Source organism: Mastigoproctus giganteus, chromosome 8 (assembly GCF_048544385.1).
Source record: "Mastigoproctus giganteus isolate SK-2022 chromosome 8, ASM4854438v1, whole genome shotgun sequence".
In the NCBI taxonomy this organism is placed as follows: Eukaryota; Metazoa; Arthropoda; class Arachnida; order Uropygi; family Thelyphonidae; genus Mastigoproctus; species Mastigoproctus giganteus.
The window spans coordinates 201,708,692-201,725,459 of record NC_143582.1 but is presented as its reverse complement, the minus strand read 5'-3'; positions in this window follow the sequence as shown (position 1 = coordinate 201,725,459).

Below are 16,768 nucleotides of genomic sequence, written 5' to 3'. Positions count from 1 at the left end.
TTTACTTATATAAAAATTAAAGGTAACATAACGTAAGAAAACCAAAAAATTCGATGTTTTATTGATTACCCATGTCGTACATATATGGTTAAATGAATAATAATAATATACTATAGCTAACAATTATTGTATGTTTGTCAAATACATAATGATAATAATAATTAATTAATAATAATAAGCAGGAAGGGGAGGGGTACATTGCGCATGCGTAAAACGTTTCTCTTCTCTAAGGAATCGTTCGTGTTTTAAAATTGCATCAGCTTCAAAGAAAAACCCACAATGTAAACGATTTCATTTACATAACAGTCTAATAGAAATGTTATGTCCTATTCCGAAATCGAAAATAATGAATTTCACTATGGTATGTATTTAGGAAAGATCGAGAAGAAAAAAGCCGGTGGGAGTCATCGTTTTCTTACCAATTGCAGATTCGAAACTTGTTATTATTATCATTAGCCATATGGTGCAAGGAAGCCTGAGGCTTATGCTGCACCAGCCAAAAAAAAAAAAAAAAAAAGAAAAAAAAATTGAATTACCCCGAGAGAGAGAGAGAGAGAGAGATATTCACAAGGAAGAGAAGAATGATGATATCCAGCTCAGGACCCTGGGTGTGCCAAGCCCATACTCACTAGATGTGCTTGACAGCGTATAAACTATATGATGTGAAGTAGTTGGAAACTATGGTAAAGTGAGAGTGAGGACTGTGTTACCGAATACAAGATTGTGAAGAGCAGGGGCAGTCCAGGATAATAGTTGAAGGGACCATAGCATCCCTTCAACTCCTTATAATCAAAATGATGTAGACTTTTTTACTGCTAAGTGATGATTAAAAAAAAAAAAAACATAAAAAGAAGAGAAAAAAAATTCTGTACCAGGTATATAATGTGTCCTGCCGCTAGCATATTTAAAGTGTTTTATATTTAAGAGTTATTGGCAGGCATTAAAAACGTTTTCATTTTCAGATTCATAGATAATAATATAACAATGTTTTTATTTTATTAATAATAATTACATATCGGTTACTGAAAGTAATCGTCTGTGATAACTAAAGTAGGATATATAATTTTTATTTTTACATTGAAGAGTTCACGACTTAAGACACCAGTTATAGTTTTGTCCAAATTATTATTAACCAGATTAGTATTTATCGAAAGATCTGATGAAAAGTCCAAGTGGAAGAAAATATCAGGTGACCTGAAACCAGATGCGTTTTTGAATTAATACATTTCCCAGTTTCCGAAAGTGTTTTTTTTTTATCTTAAAATCTTAATATTTCTGTTTCTAAATTCCTTAGGTTTCCAAAGATATGCTATATGTCCACATTATCCCGTTTATTAAGTTTATAACTTCCTTAATCATATGTTCATATTTTGCACTATCCTGCAAAAACTACTGCAATTTTCAGAGGTTTGCAAGTTTTCCCTCTAGTATAGAACTAAGATGAAGCATGGTGCAAAATATCATTAAATTTGGCCCAGTAGAAGATAAATTAAACTGAAATTTTTTTCGCAACGCTTTTCGCATGACGTTTTTTCGTTACGAAACTTTTGGAATAACGCCAGTAAAAACGTTTTTAACGTCAAATCAACCGACTAAACTTTCAAAAAATAGACAATGCTTATTACATAGGGGTTCCCCCCCCCTATCCGAGTCCCCGCAATTACAACGATTTGAAAATTAGAGAATTGAAGCTTTTTCCCTTGAGAAAACTGACCAAGCATTTGAATATTTTTTGTGAAAACTATCTTCTTTATGGTAAAAAGGAGAACTGCAGCCATTATCAACCCACTGCAGGATGGAAGCCTCCTCGACAATTTATGCTTAGAGAAATGGATCATAATCTGCCACCCTGGTCCAGTGCGGGTTGGCAGATCTACCGTATTTAGCAGGCAGGGACTTGAACCCAGGTCTATTCAAAGAGCATGTGCTACTGTACTCCCTGATCGTGCAACAAATGTTAATCGCGAAGTGAAAGACATAACTAAATGCTACGACAAAATCTTATATGAAAAAAAAAAAAAAAAAAAACGAACTGTGGTTTCATTCTTTATTCGTACAACTGAAAATTAGCGTAACTTCAATAAACTTTACTTTACCTTACATTGCGTAATATATTATAATAAAATATGTCTAATAAAATAATTCTCATTTTTCAGTTCCATCATCCATTTTTTACTATGTACAAGTACATAATAAACATTACGATATAATATCGTTTAAGATACACCATATCAACTCATCCTTGACAACGAGCTGCCAATGTATTGCACTACCTCGAATAAGTAACGATATAAGTAAAGATAACGCACTTCCGATACCAGAATATCTGCCAATCCACCAATGAAAAGCCAACAAGCCTTGAAACGGTGCCGACTGGGTGGTGGCGCACACCAACAATAAGTAACAATAGCCTTTTCTATTAGCGAAGCATTAGTTATTAGAAGCTAGTGCAATATATGGGCAACTCGTTGTGAAGGATGAGCACAATATCAGATACAAATGAAATGATGCCTTTCACAATTCAGCCGTACGTTTTTGTTTAAGAGTTGTCTATGGTGTCTCTATACCGATATTATATAGATATAGAATCTTAAACTCTTTTATTTTTATTTAAATAAAACTTAAAATAGTTTTATTTTAATTTTAAGGCTTTTCATCGGTGGTAAGACAAGTAACAACAGTCTTCTCTATTAGTGAAGCGTTACTTATTCGAGGTAGTGCAATACATGGGAAACTCGTTGTGAAGGAAGAGCACAATATGAGATACAGAAGAAATTATGCCTTTTACACTACTATCGTAGTTGTTCTTTAAAGGTTATCTATATTGTATCTAAACCAATATTATGTATATTAATTAATTTACGTACCTCTTTATTGTACGCGTTGCAATATAGTATTTTTCCATCCGTTTGGTATGTCTTTGGACTCTTCTTTAACCATCTTCTAAAAAGCTCAATTTTGTCTTTATTTCGCCAACAGCTGAAGTTTCTACAGTACAAAATAAGTTGAACTCAGTTGAGTTCAACTTATTTTGAAGGATCCCCATTTTTTGTACTTATTTTGTACTTACTCAAAATATGGAAGGATCCATATTTTGTACTTATTTTGTACTTATTTTGAAGGATGCTCAGACCATGTAACATGGACACACTAAGTCATGCCTTTCTGTAAACGAAAAATTAATATGATAATACATAAAAATCCGAACCCTAATTAGAACTGTAGCAGTGAATCAAGAATATGCAGATGTAAAAGCTGTATGAAAGTCGCTATAGCTTTTTAATTGAAAGAACTGTTCCTATTTCAATTAAAAAACGCAACTTTTACCTAGAATTAGAATTTTTTTTTTTTTTTTCCCAAAGAAAGCATATATAGCAACAACCTTGGTTTTTCCGAGTTACATTTATACATAGAAATAACAGAAAATGAAAGGGACCAAAATAAAATGTCGTGAATACCGTGGGAAAACTTAAATAAGGGTAACGTATGATTCATCGTATTTTTTGAGGTAGCATTCTCATTTTTTCTTATCCCTTTGATTCTTCAGAATCCCAGTCCGATGTTTATCAACAACATCGAATAAGCTCGTAGGTTTGGCAGAGTAAGAAGCAAGTGTGAGGAGAATAAAACAGTGAATCATTCATACTAAGAGATGAAAATAGCGTCATTCCCAAAATGATGCTAATTCACACTAAAATTGATTCGGTAGAGTAAGCAGTGGGTATTAACATTACTCAAGAATAAAATCTTCAAAAACACCAAAGAAGCCTCTTGTGTCCAGAAGTAATGAGTTCAAAAACATAAGAGAACAAAAAAAAAAAAAAAACGCAGACTTGAATAAAATCTGCTTCTCGAGATTATGATTCAATATAAACTTTCTAAATAACGTAAGCAAGTTTTTTTTTTTTTTTTTTTTGAAAACCCAAAACACGAGAGGTATTAGAACCACTTGGTACCATGCTTGGGTTGAGGGTCAAGAAGTGAAAAGAAGATATTTGTTGACATTAGACTTGAGCTTCTCTAAACTGCAATGTTTCAGGAATACGTGTGAAGGAAGGTTGTTCCAGAAACCGGCAGATGAACGAATAAAGGTCCCTGACTAAATTCCTCATTATGTAGTAGAACCGGTTCTAGTGAATAACTATTTTATTATTGATAGCGGTAAGGAATGTTTAATTTAACTATAAAACATACTATTAAAATTAAAAATATAAAAAATTTATTCAGAATTTTAAACAAATCCTCTATTTCTACGTTTATATAAAAAAAAGACGTATGTATACCTCATGCTCTGAAGTGTATGTTCTTTTCTGGTGGCCCCATGACTCGTCCAAATCCACCCCCATCCTGTCAACAACAAACTCTAAGTAGAGGCCCGAATGCGGACTGCACCCCACCCACCACGAAGCAGGTAGCTGTCTCCCAGTGACCGTCCCCGACAAGTACAGCTTGTCCGCTATAGGCCTCACTGTACAAATTAGCGCAACTCCACGCCCAGCTGAGGCAGTGCTAAACAGGAAGTGCCAACACCCCTCACTCAGGCTGTCCAAACCTGAGTGCCAGCAGAAAAAAAAAAAAAAAAAAAAACCAGCTACCACTTGGGAATAAATACAGGGCAATCCCACTCCAGACAATAACTGAAAATGCCTGGCGCCAATCCCTGGCTACCCACCAGAACGCCTGCAAAAAAAAAAAAAATAAATTATAATAATAATAACAAATAATACTAAATAAATAATAATAATAAATAAAATAAAAATAATAAATTAATAATTATGTATGCATGAGGTATTCAAAGTATTTTATTTTTTCTGCGGGCTCCAGGGTTTCCCCTATCCGCCGCTGAAGAGTAACTGTAAAATATTCACAATTTGTGGTTTTACAAACATCTTGATCCACCAACTTTACAGGAATTATTACAAACGATAAGTCTCTTGTCTGAGACCAATGTAGTATAGCCGCGCATTTGATCATACTGTATATCCATAACACTTGCAACTCAGTTATTACAATTTGTTGAAGGCACCAATTGCTACATTAACCCTCACAACTTATTCAACTATACAGATAGCTAGGACCTACCAATTCGGCCACAATGAGGTCCGATATATATCTTACAATTTATACAATTTATGCACCTTATTTCAGGCCGAAGTCCCAGGACACTGCCCACCCAGCAGTGATCCTGGCATATCGACTTATATATTCTAAACGCTAATATTGCCTTCCGGCAATAAAGGTGGTAGATGACTTTCATCAACCGGTGAAATACCACCCCTTTGTTTATTGGAGGCTTGAAGTGGTGAAATCCATGTTTAGTCTCTAGAGCAAAGTTTCCGGCACCCCCTCCCCCCATACTTCTCCTTCAACCCATGCACGGTACTAAGTACTATAGGTTTTGATACCTTTGGTGTTTGGGGTTTCCATAAAAAAAAAATAATAATAAAATAAAAATACAAATAAATTTCCTCATCAGAGGTCCTATAACAATACGATTAATACCAAGGAGGCAACTATATACAGTGGTAGCACACTTATTACATAATTATTCTCAGCCGGCAAGTCCTTTCCTTCTGCGGAAAGCCTTGTCTGCAAAGTTAGCCAGTGCCTCATAATTTTCTTTACATTCTAAAAACTTCGTGAACTTATTTACATCGTAAACTTCGGTCAATGCTTGAAGTTCAAATCGAATGTCTACATAATATCGACATTCTAAGATTACACGTTGGACTGTCTCCTCTGAGCCACATTTACAAAGAGGAGACGCAGCCAAACCCAGAGTAAATAACTTTGAGTTTAGGCTGCCATGCCCGGATAGAAGGAAAGTTAGGTGAAGACCCGGGTTAAACCAGGGCCAATGTTTTTTGTCAAATTCGGAAACTTGAGGTATAAAAAGGGTAGTAATTCTTCCAGTGTTGGCATTACTCCATTCGTTTTGCCATTCCTGGAGGAACTGGTTTCTTAATCTAGTGTTGTCTTCTTTCACTGGCACGTCTAGGTTAACAGAAAACTGGTTGAACTGTGCCGCAATACCCTTCCTTCTACAATACTGAAAGTAATTGTACAGCACTTCGTATTTAATTGGTAGTTTGCCGTTGATTAACCTGTAGTGCTGACGTTAAAATTGTGCGACAAGCTCTTGAAGTTGCAATCAGGAAAAAGCGCTGGGCTTGAGTCAAGATTTTTTTAACCGTGACTCTGCGTATACTGGGGCCCCAAGCGCCCGCAGCATAACAGACAATAGGAATAAATATACATTTGTAGTACAGCTTGAGAGTGGAGGGTTTCAGACCCCAAGAACCTTTGGTAATTCTGATTATTTTGCCCGTCAAAGCCTTGATTTTGCTTAGTACGTATTTAGCATGGGTAATGAATTGAAGTTTGTTATCTAACATAATTCCTAGGTATTTGTACGAGTTAACTAATTTTATTGATTGTTCTTTAATCTTAATACATGGAGGTCTATTTGGGTCTAATTTTCCTTTTAGAAGAATTTGTTTTGTTTTGGGAACAGAAATAGTTAATTTATGTGTACTGCACCACTCATCTAGGTCTGATAGGACTTCATTAGCACGGATTTCAAGTTGTAGTCTGGAGTTTCCAGAAACAAGGATAATTAAATCGTCTGCGTAAGCCATCTTAGTAGTGCAATTATGTTCGGTTGCCAGCCACCCATCAAGGACCACGTTTCAGCATACTGGTCCGAAAACTGATCCCTGAGGGCAACCGCGAGTCACAGGTCTCGCAACAGAGCAGGATCCACTGGAGACCACAAGTGAGCGATTCTGGAAATAATCCGCGATGAGACGGATTATTTAATACATGAGTTGGAAGAAAAATGGGAGCAGAGATGGGCAAAATTTGCGGCCAATAGCTTTGGCAAGAGACCAGAATGCTCGGCTACCATTAGGGTAAGAAGCAAGTTTTCTACTCTTAGCCTGTTCAAGCTCTAGTTTGGACTGATTAATAACTGCTTTACAATTGTTGCGAGCTTTGCTGTAGGCAGAAAATGAAACTGAAGAATTAGAAACAAGCCAATTACAATATGCAACATTCTTCTCTTGAACAGCCTTAGCACATTTATTGGAAAACCAAGGTTTAGATAAAGGACGAGATTTTAAAGTGGAGTGTGGGATAAAGGATTCCATTCCTGCAAGAAATAATTTCACTGACACGATCTGAGCAAACGTTGACATCAGAAGGTTTGTAACAGTAATCCCACTAAGGAAAAGAAGAAAAGAAATCTTGCAGGTCAACCCAGTTTGCATTCTTGTAATGCCAAACAACACGAGGTTGGGAATAGCAATGAGATAAAGGTTCCATTGGAGAAGAGATAATCACCAAGTTGTGATCTGAAGTGCCTAAAGGACCTCTCACTTCGACCTTGTACTTAGAAGGGTTGTTTGTGAGAAAAAAACCTGTATGATTAGGATTGTCCGGTATTCTTGTAGGTAAATGAACAATCTGTGCAAGGTCATTAGTAATTGCAAAAGACACATCATCTCGACCTGCTGGGTCGGTGTGACTAGAAAACGGAAGCCAGTTGGAGTTGTGTACATTAAAATCACCAAGGAAAATTACCTCACTGTTAGGAAAGTTGGACTGGAGAAAGTCAAGTTGCAAAGAGAGGAAGTCAAAGAGCTCCAAGTGATTAGTCGAGTTGGGAGAACGGTAGAGACAACAGATGAATTTGTCACAATGAGGTAGAGAGATTTTAAGCCAGAGAAGATCAAAGAGAGGAGATTCCAAATTGCCAAGTCTGTGACAGGGAATATGGGAACGGACATATGCACAAGTACCACCTTTGAGGCGAAATTAATCATAGAGCGAATAATTTGGGCTTCTGAAGTGAGCAGTAGTTGAATCAACCGATAACTGAGATTCTGTCAGAAAAAGTACACGGCGTTTAGCAGACTGCAAGAATGTGGAAATGGATATCGCTGAGAATAAATTGAGACCACGTATATTTGTGAAATGAATTAGGAAGTGCTTGGGAGGTTTAGATCTTTTCGCAGATAAGCTTGCTCTATTATTTTGACAATTCATGGTGTATTCAATAGTAAGAAAAAGTGGGTGGGACATGCTGTATCAAGTAATGAAATTTTTGAATATGGCGTGCACATAGTCAGAATCTACCCAGATCCTTGACATAACGTGGCCTCGACAATGCCCCCCGCATACACACTACTCGGACTCCCTGCAGTCACTATCTGGCAGAGTAGAGGTAGCAAGATTATACACTAGCTGATCCGGAAGCCTCCTAGACAGTTACCAATAGGTTCGGTCCGGTGTACTAACTAGCGGCCGGCCTGCGAACACCGTTTTAGAGCTGTACCCTCGAAATGTAAGGAATATTGGATCTCGCCACGACGTTCATCATAACCTCAAAAGTCATCAATCATACTGCATGATGGAAGAGATACGGAAGGGTTGACCGGAACTTAGCTCTAGAGACTAAACATGGGTTCCACCACTTCAAGCCTCCAATAAGCAAAGTGGTGGTATTGCACCAGTTGATGAGTCATCTACCACCTAGTACTGCCTGGTAACATAGAGGGGCGGCGTTCCTCCATGTGGTGTGGGCGCCACACCTCGACCCCTGCTTTCGTTGGTTCACACCTGGGTGGTCACCCACAGTGCTTGTGCATGGAGGTTATACCCAGGATTACTAACAGTCCCACCTTCGTGAAGGTGCAAGCAGTTTCTGAGTCTTTTCGAGACATTTTCAGATTACATCACCAATCGTCGACTTGAGGATCTTCAGTGCCGTTGAAATCTCAAATACAGACGGACTGCTTATGTGGCATCCTATTATTATCAGTTGCTGGAAGTTTGTTAACCACGCAGATTGCAACGTATTGAATTCACGATAGTTCTACTGTCTTCACGCAGGACTTCGAGCATATTTCTAATTGTGGCTGGCATTTGATGCTTGGGAAGGATGTTATCAATGGACGATGTCGGAATATTAATAGTAGGGTAGTGTATAGTCTATACGAAAACAGAATTAGTAATGATTATTAGTAGCCGCAAACTGATGTAAGGACGTTGTAAGAACCCAATTCTTACACTTATCCTAGAGAATGTTATGTTATAAATATTATAACATAACAAAAAAATATATATATAATATTATTTACATAGGATGATTTTCAGCTTAGATTGCAATCGCTCTGTACCATACAGTTAAGTAGGGGAGGATTAGCGTAACAACGGGGGGTAGCTGCACAGGGCACAAAAGTACAATGGGAGCACTGTAAGGCCAGTTCAAGTCGCTATAAACAGAAAGTGGGCAGCTCTTTGGAAGAAAAGAACAAGGGAACCGACTCCCCCTTGTGGAGAGGAAGAATTTTTAAGACTAGGAGGGTGGAGGGGACCCTGGATGCGGAATACACCGTGTGGAAAATGGCTAGCCACTGAATGAAACAAACCGACTCCTTGAGCACTTACTGATTTCAAGGAGCGGTAGAGAAAAAACAGGGTGGACTAATAGCGGTAAGTGAATCGGAATGATCACAAAGAAATATATAGAAATTTCTAGACTTCCGGAAGTTCATCGAAGCTTCTAGAAATTTCGAGAAGTCGGATGTTTCCCCAGGAAAGGGAAGGGAAGGAAAACGGAGGAAGTGGGAGAGAGCAAATGAGAATAAAGAGATGATGAAGAATGAACTGCGATTGGATCAGAATAGAAGGGGTGGCTGAAACAAAAGGAGATGGAACAGGAGGAAACGGGGAGTTACAGTTTTTTGACAGTTTGGGGAGTTTTTGGAAGTTTGAGAGTTCCTGTGGGTGGGCCTGAGTGATGTGCGGCTGGAAAGAAATCCCGAGAAGTGCTGGGAGAATCGCTGTAGAGTAGCGGACAGAGAAATTAATTTAAGGGAGTTTTTTGCAGTGAGAGAGTTTTAGAGTTTTCTGGAGTTGTAGGCAGTTTAAAGAAGGTGGCAGTTCTTATGAATCGCTGGAATGTGGTAGTGGGAATTGAAGGAGTTTGTCGCAAAGACAATTCGTTAGGCAAGTTCTGGGAGAGGTCGGCCGAAACATAGAAATAGGAAGGAGATGCGCAATGAAAGATGGAAACACATATGCTGGAGCTGAGTGATAAGGAACGAAAAGTCTCGGTATAGAAAGATAAGGAAGAGTTATACAGTCTGGCTTCTTGATAAAGCAGTAAGGGGAGTCCTGATAATTTTATTATGGACCCCAGTATCGTCGAGCTGATCAGACGCCCAAAGCGGGCCAGAGCAACCCATTTATGGAGAAAAGAGTGAGTTCCTGAACGAAGGAGAATTCCTGTAGATGAGCAACAGTTCCTTAGTGGATGACTAATTCCAGTAGGAGTCTGATGATGCCCTATATTGATGATGATGGCCGCCCCTGAGTGAGAAAAAGGTTGTGTAAAGCGTGATCCCCTAAGATGTTATGTAAGTACCAGATGTAAGATGTAAAATCTTACATGTTAATATTTTAGAAATGAGCGAGATTTATTTAAAATAAAGCATAGGAAATAGCAAAATAGGACAGTAAACATTTCCAGTCACAAATATTATTCTAGGTCACTCACAAGGATTAAAACTTAGACAAGGTTGAATTAGAGAAGGGAGCGGTAAGCTATTAGCAATTAGGGGTACATTTCAGTTCCCACCATGGCAAAGAACAAACGATAACAACGGGAATGGTGGCAGGGACTACTGACGTGCAGGTGCGAATAATTATGGCTCTGAAGAACAAAGGGCTGTAGACTGAACATTGTCGGACACCCCTTTGTCCGGTGACACCGAGAATCCGTCTGGTAGTAAAATACAGATCAAATTGCTCCGGTTAGCAACCTATTTGCGTCTGACTGTCAGCGATGGCAAGGTTGTTAGATGATGTAAAATAAATCTGCTAAGTTTAACGAGGGGTGGCGATGGTGGCGGCGAACTTCAAAGCAGCGGATTGCCTGGGAAAAATTGGGAAATTTATTAAAATGAGCTCTGAATATACAGCTTGAGAAATTTTAAAGGACGAATAGGAAATGATGAAAGTTGACAAAAATGAGAAGATTGGGTAAACTCAGAAAAAAGGTTGGCAGGAATTATGAGGGTCGTTGCTCAATTCAGAGTAACAAAAAGTCAGTGAGCAGGGAGAAAGGAGGAGAGTTCCCTCAGTTGAGCGTTATGTGGGTGGTTATGAAAATGTGAGTGAAACACAGATCCAGCAGTTGAGCTTTATGTGGTGGTTATGAAGATGAGTTAGAAACAGTGAGAACCCCGAGCTGAGTATGTGGGGGTGTGTGGAAAGTAAGTTAAGGAAAGGTTAGTGGAGTTTCATAATAGTCGAGTCAGTCCGTCATCGGAAGGCAAGGGTAGTGGCCTGTAAGCAATTAAGTCTAGTCCGTCATCGGAGGAAGGCAAGAGTAGTGGCCCGTATGCAAATAAGTTTGTCCGTCGTCGGAAGGCAAGGGTAGTGGCCCGTATGCAAACGACTGAAGTGTATGAAGAGATAAAGCTGTCCGTTATAGGAAGGTAGTGAAAGTGGCCAGCGTGAAAATAAGTAGTGTAAGGAGAAAAATAACCCTAGTCGACCATCTGAAGGCAGTGATAAAGGCAAGGCGCAGATAAGTGAGCTGAGAAGATAAAGTTGTAATTCCTAATCCGCCAGAATAGCTGAACCGAAGGTTAAGTAGCAGTATCGAAGACGAGCCCATGATTTCCTAAAAGACACAATGATGCCCTATCCAGACGTAGACTACAGCCCATGGAGAAACTTGAAGTTCTGAGATGAATGCAGTTGGTAAACGATGATGCCATTCCCAGACAAGGAGCTGAAGGCCCCAAAACGGAGAAATCCGATTCGTAAAATTAAGTGACTAGATTTATATAGTATTCTCCCCCAGAAAATAAAGGACTGTTGGAACTCTAATATCAGATTAGTATAATGTTTAGAAAGATGTTAAGGGAAGGATGTACAAAAATATAATTATATATACATAAATATAGAGATAAATCAGATAGGGGTTTTCATTAATGTATAATTAGACACAGATGTAGAAAGGCAAAGGAGAGAAATTTGATATTTGTTATTAGTTATTGTCTAACATATAGGTATAATATATTTTGGAAGGGAAGGGTAGAGAATACAGAGAAAGAAATAGCCTTATGAATGTAGCTAACACTTGGGACCAGCATTAGTCCAGAAATTGGTGTCAAATGTACTATCTGTCTTGATTAGAGAAAGTTGTGAAGTTATATTCCCCAAGACAAAATGGGGTACTAATTAAACGGAAGTTAAGAGTGAAATTCCTAAATCAATTTATAAGGTAAGGATATGATTTAAAGTGGAGAAAGGGTGTACCTAATCCTCTTAAGTAATTATTGTTCATGTGTGAAGAAGAAGCTATAGCAGTTTTTGTAAAGATATTAAGTTTGTTGTGTATAAAGAAATAACCTTTCGAGTGCAAAACCACTGTATTTAATTGCCATATATAACTGATAATACATAGGCAAATTTGAGAAATAATAATATGTGCTTGAGAGTTGATAATTTTTATATTGTGTATATATAAGTGTAAATAAAATGTTATGTTATATATTAATGAGTGTGTTGTTTGTCATTCTTGAACACTCAGCCTGTCCGAAAGGAATTATAAATAATTGAGAAGTTCCCTTGAATCTGGAATTCACCTGTAAAGTCAGATGTGTAAGTGGGGAAATTAAACTAAGGTGGACAACAACTCATATAAGAGAACAAATAAATATATAAAACAATAACTATATAAAAAAATATAAAATATCATCATTTTTAAATTCCACCCCCCACGCATATAATAGTTTTAAGCTTGAATTGAGGTAAAGGACTTTAGGAAATGTCTTTATTTAGTTGATAGGAGATTTGGTATTGTTTAGCATAAAAGGAAGGAAAAAGTTCATAAGATATAGACATATGTACTTCATCACAAAGATAAGTTTATTAAGCAAGGAAGATTCAGATGTATGTACTCGAGACTAGTGTGTTTTAAGTTGAGATTATGTTCTATGCACATGTAATTATTTTGGAAGGGATAATTAAAGAAAGGTAGCGGGGATTTATAAATCTGGGAAAATGCACATATAGGTGTTATGCTCTCTGCTGTAATCCCAGTTGGGAAGTTTAAATTGTTAGAAGACAAGAGAATGTTATAAGATGTAAACTAAACCAGAAGAAGAAAAGGCAGAAAGACATGAAGATATACGAGTTGTGATTATCATCACATCTTAGCACACATATAATGCTATTAACTAACATAATCCCCAAATGATGATGTATGATATATTCTTTTAATGTATATACTGTGAATAAACAATATTGTATATGTTTATCAAGTGTAGTATGAGTCATTCTGAATACTCAGCCAGTCCAGAGGAGACATACACGAACTTCTAATCCCCCAGAATCGGTGATCTTCTGTGCAGTATACAAGTCAGGTGTTAATGTGGGAGGGGGGAAATTAGGGGGAAAATAAACGGGGAAATACAAAGTTAAGAGAGGTGGGTCTGAAATCTTAACGAGATTTCTTGATATAAGAAATTATAACAAATAATAATTAATAATAATAAATAAAGAATTCTTTCCCACCCCCACAACGTATACTCCTATAGTATCAGCCATTAAAAAAATACCTATTTCGTTCGCCTATTCCTTTCAATAGGTGAACCACTTTGCACTTGAAGTGGGATAGAGCAAAAAACACTCGAGAGAGAGATGTGCCAGTAAATTTAAAACTCGCGAGACGACAATCACTTCTGAGTGCAGTTTCTGGATGGTTGCCATAGCGTGTTATGCTGTGTATGGAACAAAATATTCCCCGACAATGCCCGACCACATCAACGTGATCGACGAATGAAAATATTCCATCACTTGATCGAGAAGTAAAAATATACCACGATAATTGTTTTCAAATCGAGATATTTTATTAGTGGAGTACCCGTCCGATTTGAGACGAATACGACAGACAATTTGAAAATCCCACCCACCATTCCCATTCTGCGCATTAACCCAAAGTTAATAGTCGTTTATATCCCACCGAAAAGTTTTACAATTCTTGCGAACTCCCGCCCATAAAAAGTCCACCGCAGTCCCACCCAAGAACCCAAGAATTTTCCACAATTCACCGTGCGCTCCAAGCAGACCTCTTATATCCCAGCCTCGCCACACCTCTGCCTGAAATTTCCAATAAGTCCTCCTTGCTCATGGGTCCCGCAATATGTTGCCGGCGCCCATTATCGTAAGCCACCTGTCATGTATTATCTCACTGACTGCGCCCAGTTACCTGACCATTAGAAGAATCAGATGGAAATTTTGGGTTCTTTCCGTTTGCAACCACGAGTATATCCTTTCGATTCAAATAATGTGTTCCAAGACTGGTTTTATTTGGGGATTTACAAAGGGGTAAAAATCCCGTCACCTTCCTCTGAGACCAGTTAACTCAGCCCCTTGAAAAAAGGCAAGACGTTTCTTGCAAAACTCACCCGAATCTCCAGAATATAATAAACAACATCTTAACTGGACCACACACATGTGCAGGAATCAACTCGCGTTCAACAGCCATCGTTTTTATACTATCGTTTTCATTGTGACGTTGCACCAAAAGACACGATATTTTATTCATTATCATGCGGGTCTGTTGTTCTTTTCCTGTCATTGTTGCTGTTCCAGTGACGTCATAAATGCTCGTTCGTTTGTGAAGTCAGTCGACTCGGCAAAACTTTGATTTAAAATTATAGCCCGCGCGCGCACGCACACACACACACACACACACACACACACACACATTGTGCCTGTATATTGCGCATGGTGGGACAGCGCATTGGCCCTGTGGGGGGTTGAAATAAAGGTAATGAATGTCCTTAACAAATATACATATGTCTTTACTCTTCTTTAAATTTTATTTTTGATACTGATAATAATAATTCTTTATTCTTTATTTGTTCTGTTGTTCCCTTAATAACTGTAGACCTCTATTTCCTACACCCCCACGAACACATCTGACTTTGCTTTACAGGAGAATTCCAGATTCGTGGGAACTTCTCAATTATGTATAATTCCTTTCGGAAAGGCTGAGTGTTCAGGAATAACAAACTCACAAATTAATAAACAACAAAGTTTATTTACATATATATATATATATACAACATAATATACAATTGAATAAAAAACATGTAATATGCATACAAAGTTAAATCAAGGATGCCTTGCATAAATTATTCTTATTCCTGTTTCCCTTCACTAGCTAATCTAAGTTGACCATTATATGAAAACACTGATTCATTCTTCTTGCCCTAACTAACTAACTCCTAACACTTATACACCTTCACCATATCTATTTCACTTACTTCTGGATACAATTGTGTTCCTTATATTAACAATCAATATTCTACTTTCATCATTATACTCTGTGTTCTCGCCATTCGGTTACAATACACTGAAGACCAATCTTAACTTTCCTAAAGTCTCCATTTGTTATTAGTCTTTCAGATGAACCAACAATTCTTTATCAATACAAACACTATATTCAATTATCTATCCTGAAAACATTCAAAGAGTCTCATACAGTTCAATTATCTGTCCTTAAAACATAATCAAAACTTCTCATATAAATCAATTATCTACCCTTCTAACACATTATAATCTTTTGAACAACAATTTAATCTATTACTCATCCTTCGTTTCTCTTGCATTTTACAATAACCTTTTTTAAATAATTAAAACTCTGTTAGTATATATATCATTTACTTAAGAGATAATTTATCTATCAATTTACTTCTAGTGCTACCCCTTTTTTTTTTTAATCACTATACCGTTTCCCTAACAGTCCTTGTTAACTTACAGTACTTAATAATATTTCACCTACTTCTATCTTTTTCCTTTCTTTCCGAGGGAGGTTTGAACCTTCCATTTTAGGCTCTCAGGCTACCTTCTGGGGATCTCCTTCATCTGCTTCAGATAATTATCAGGAACTCTTGGCTGCATGGGTCTGGCGTCCTTTCTCCGCCTTATTCGGGCTCCTTCTATCTTTTCCATTCGTTGCTTCCTTCTTTCTCATCGAGCTACTAATTCCGCGTTTTCGCTTCTTCTCTCGAGCTACTAATTTTTTTGCGGATTTCGCTCCCTTTCCCTCCACCTTATTAAAACCTTTCACAAGGAAAAACCCACAGGGTGCCACCCTCGTTTTTCCGTCCACCTATTAAGAACTCTTTCAAGGAGAAAACTTCCCAGGTCGCGACCCTTCTCTTTTCCCACCAAGACCAAACACTCAGCTGTTAACTGACACACATTTCCTACCACAACAGAACCCTCAACTGTCCATGTTACTAACTCATTTTACTTATCTCGACGAAAATCTCGACTCCTGTGTCCGCTGACTATTTCATTTTCCCTAGCACCAACAAAAACTCAACTCTTGGAATCCCACTAACCCATTTTCATAAACACCCGCAACGACTGCTAGTAGTCATCGTGAAACAAATAACTACATGGGATGCGTTAGAGTAAGAACAGGTTCTTGTATACTTGCATGTACACCCATGCTAAGAGCACAGTAAATAAATTTCATGAATTTGAAATGCTGGTCAAGATATCAAATGCAGACACTGTTGGGATTTCAGACGCATGGTATCGCTCAGATATAAGGAACGCAGAATTTGAGTATTGGGAGTACATTTATACATGAAAGACAAACAAGAGAGGAGGAATGAGGAGGATTATGCTTTTAGTTAAGAAGCACATAAAAACTATGGCAGTACTCCAGTTG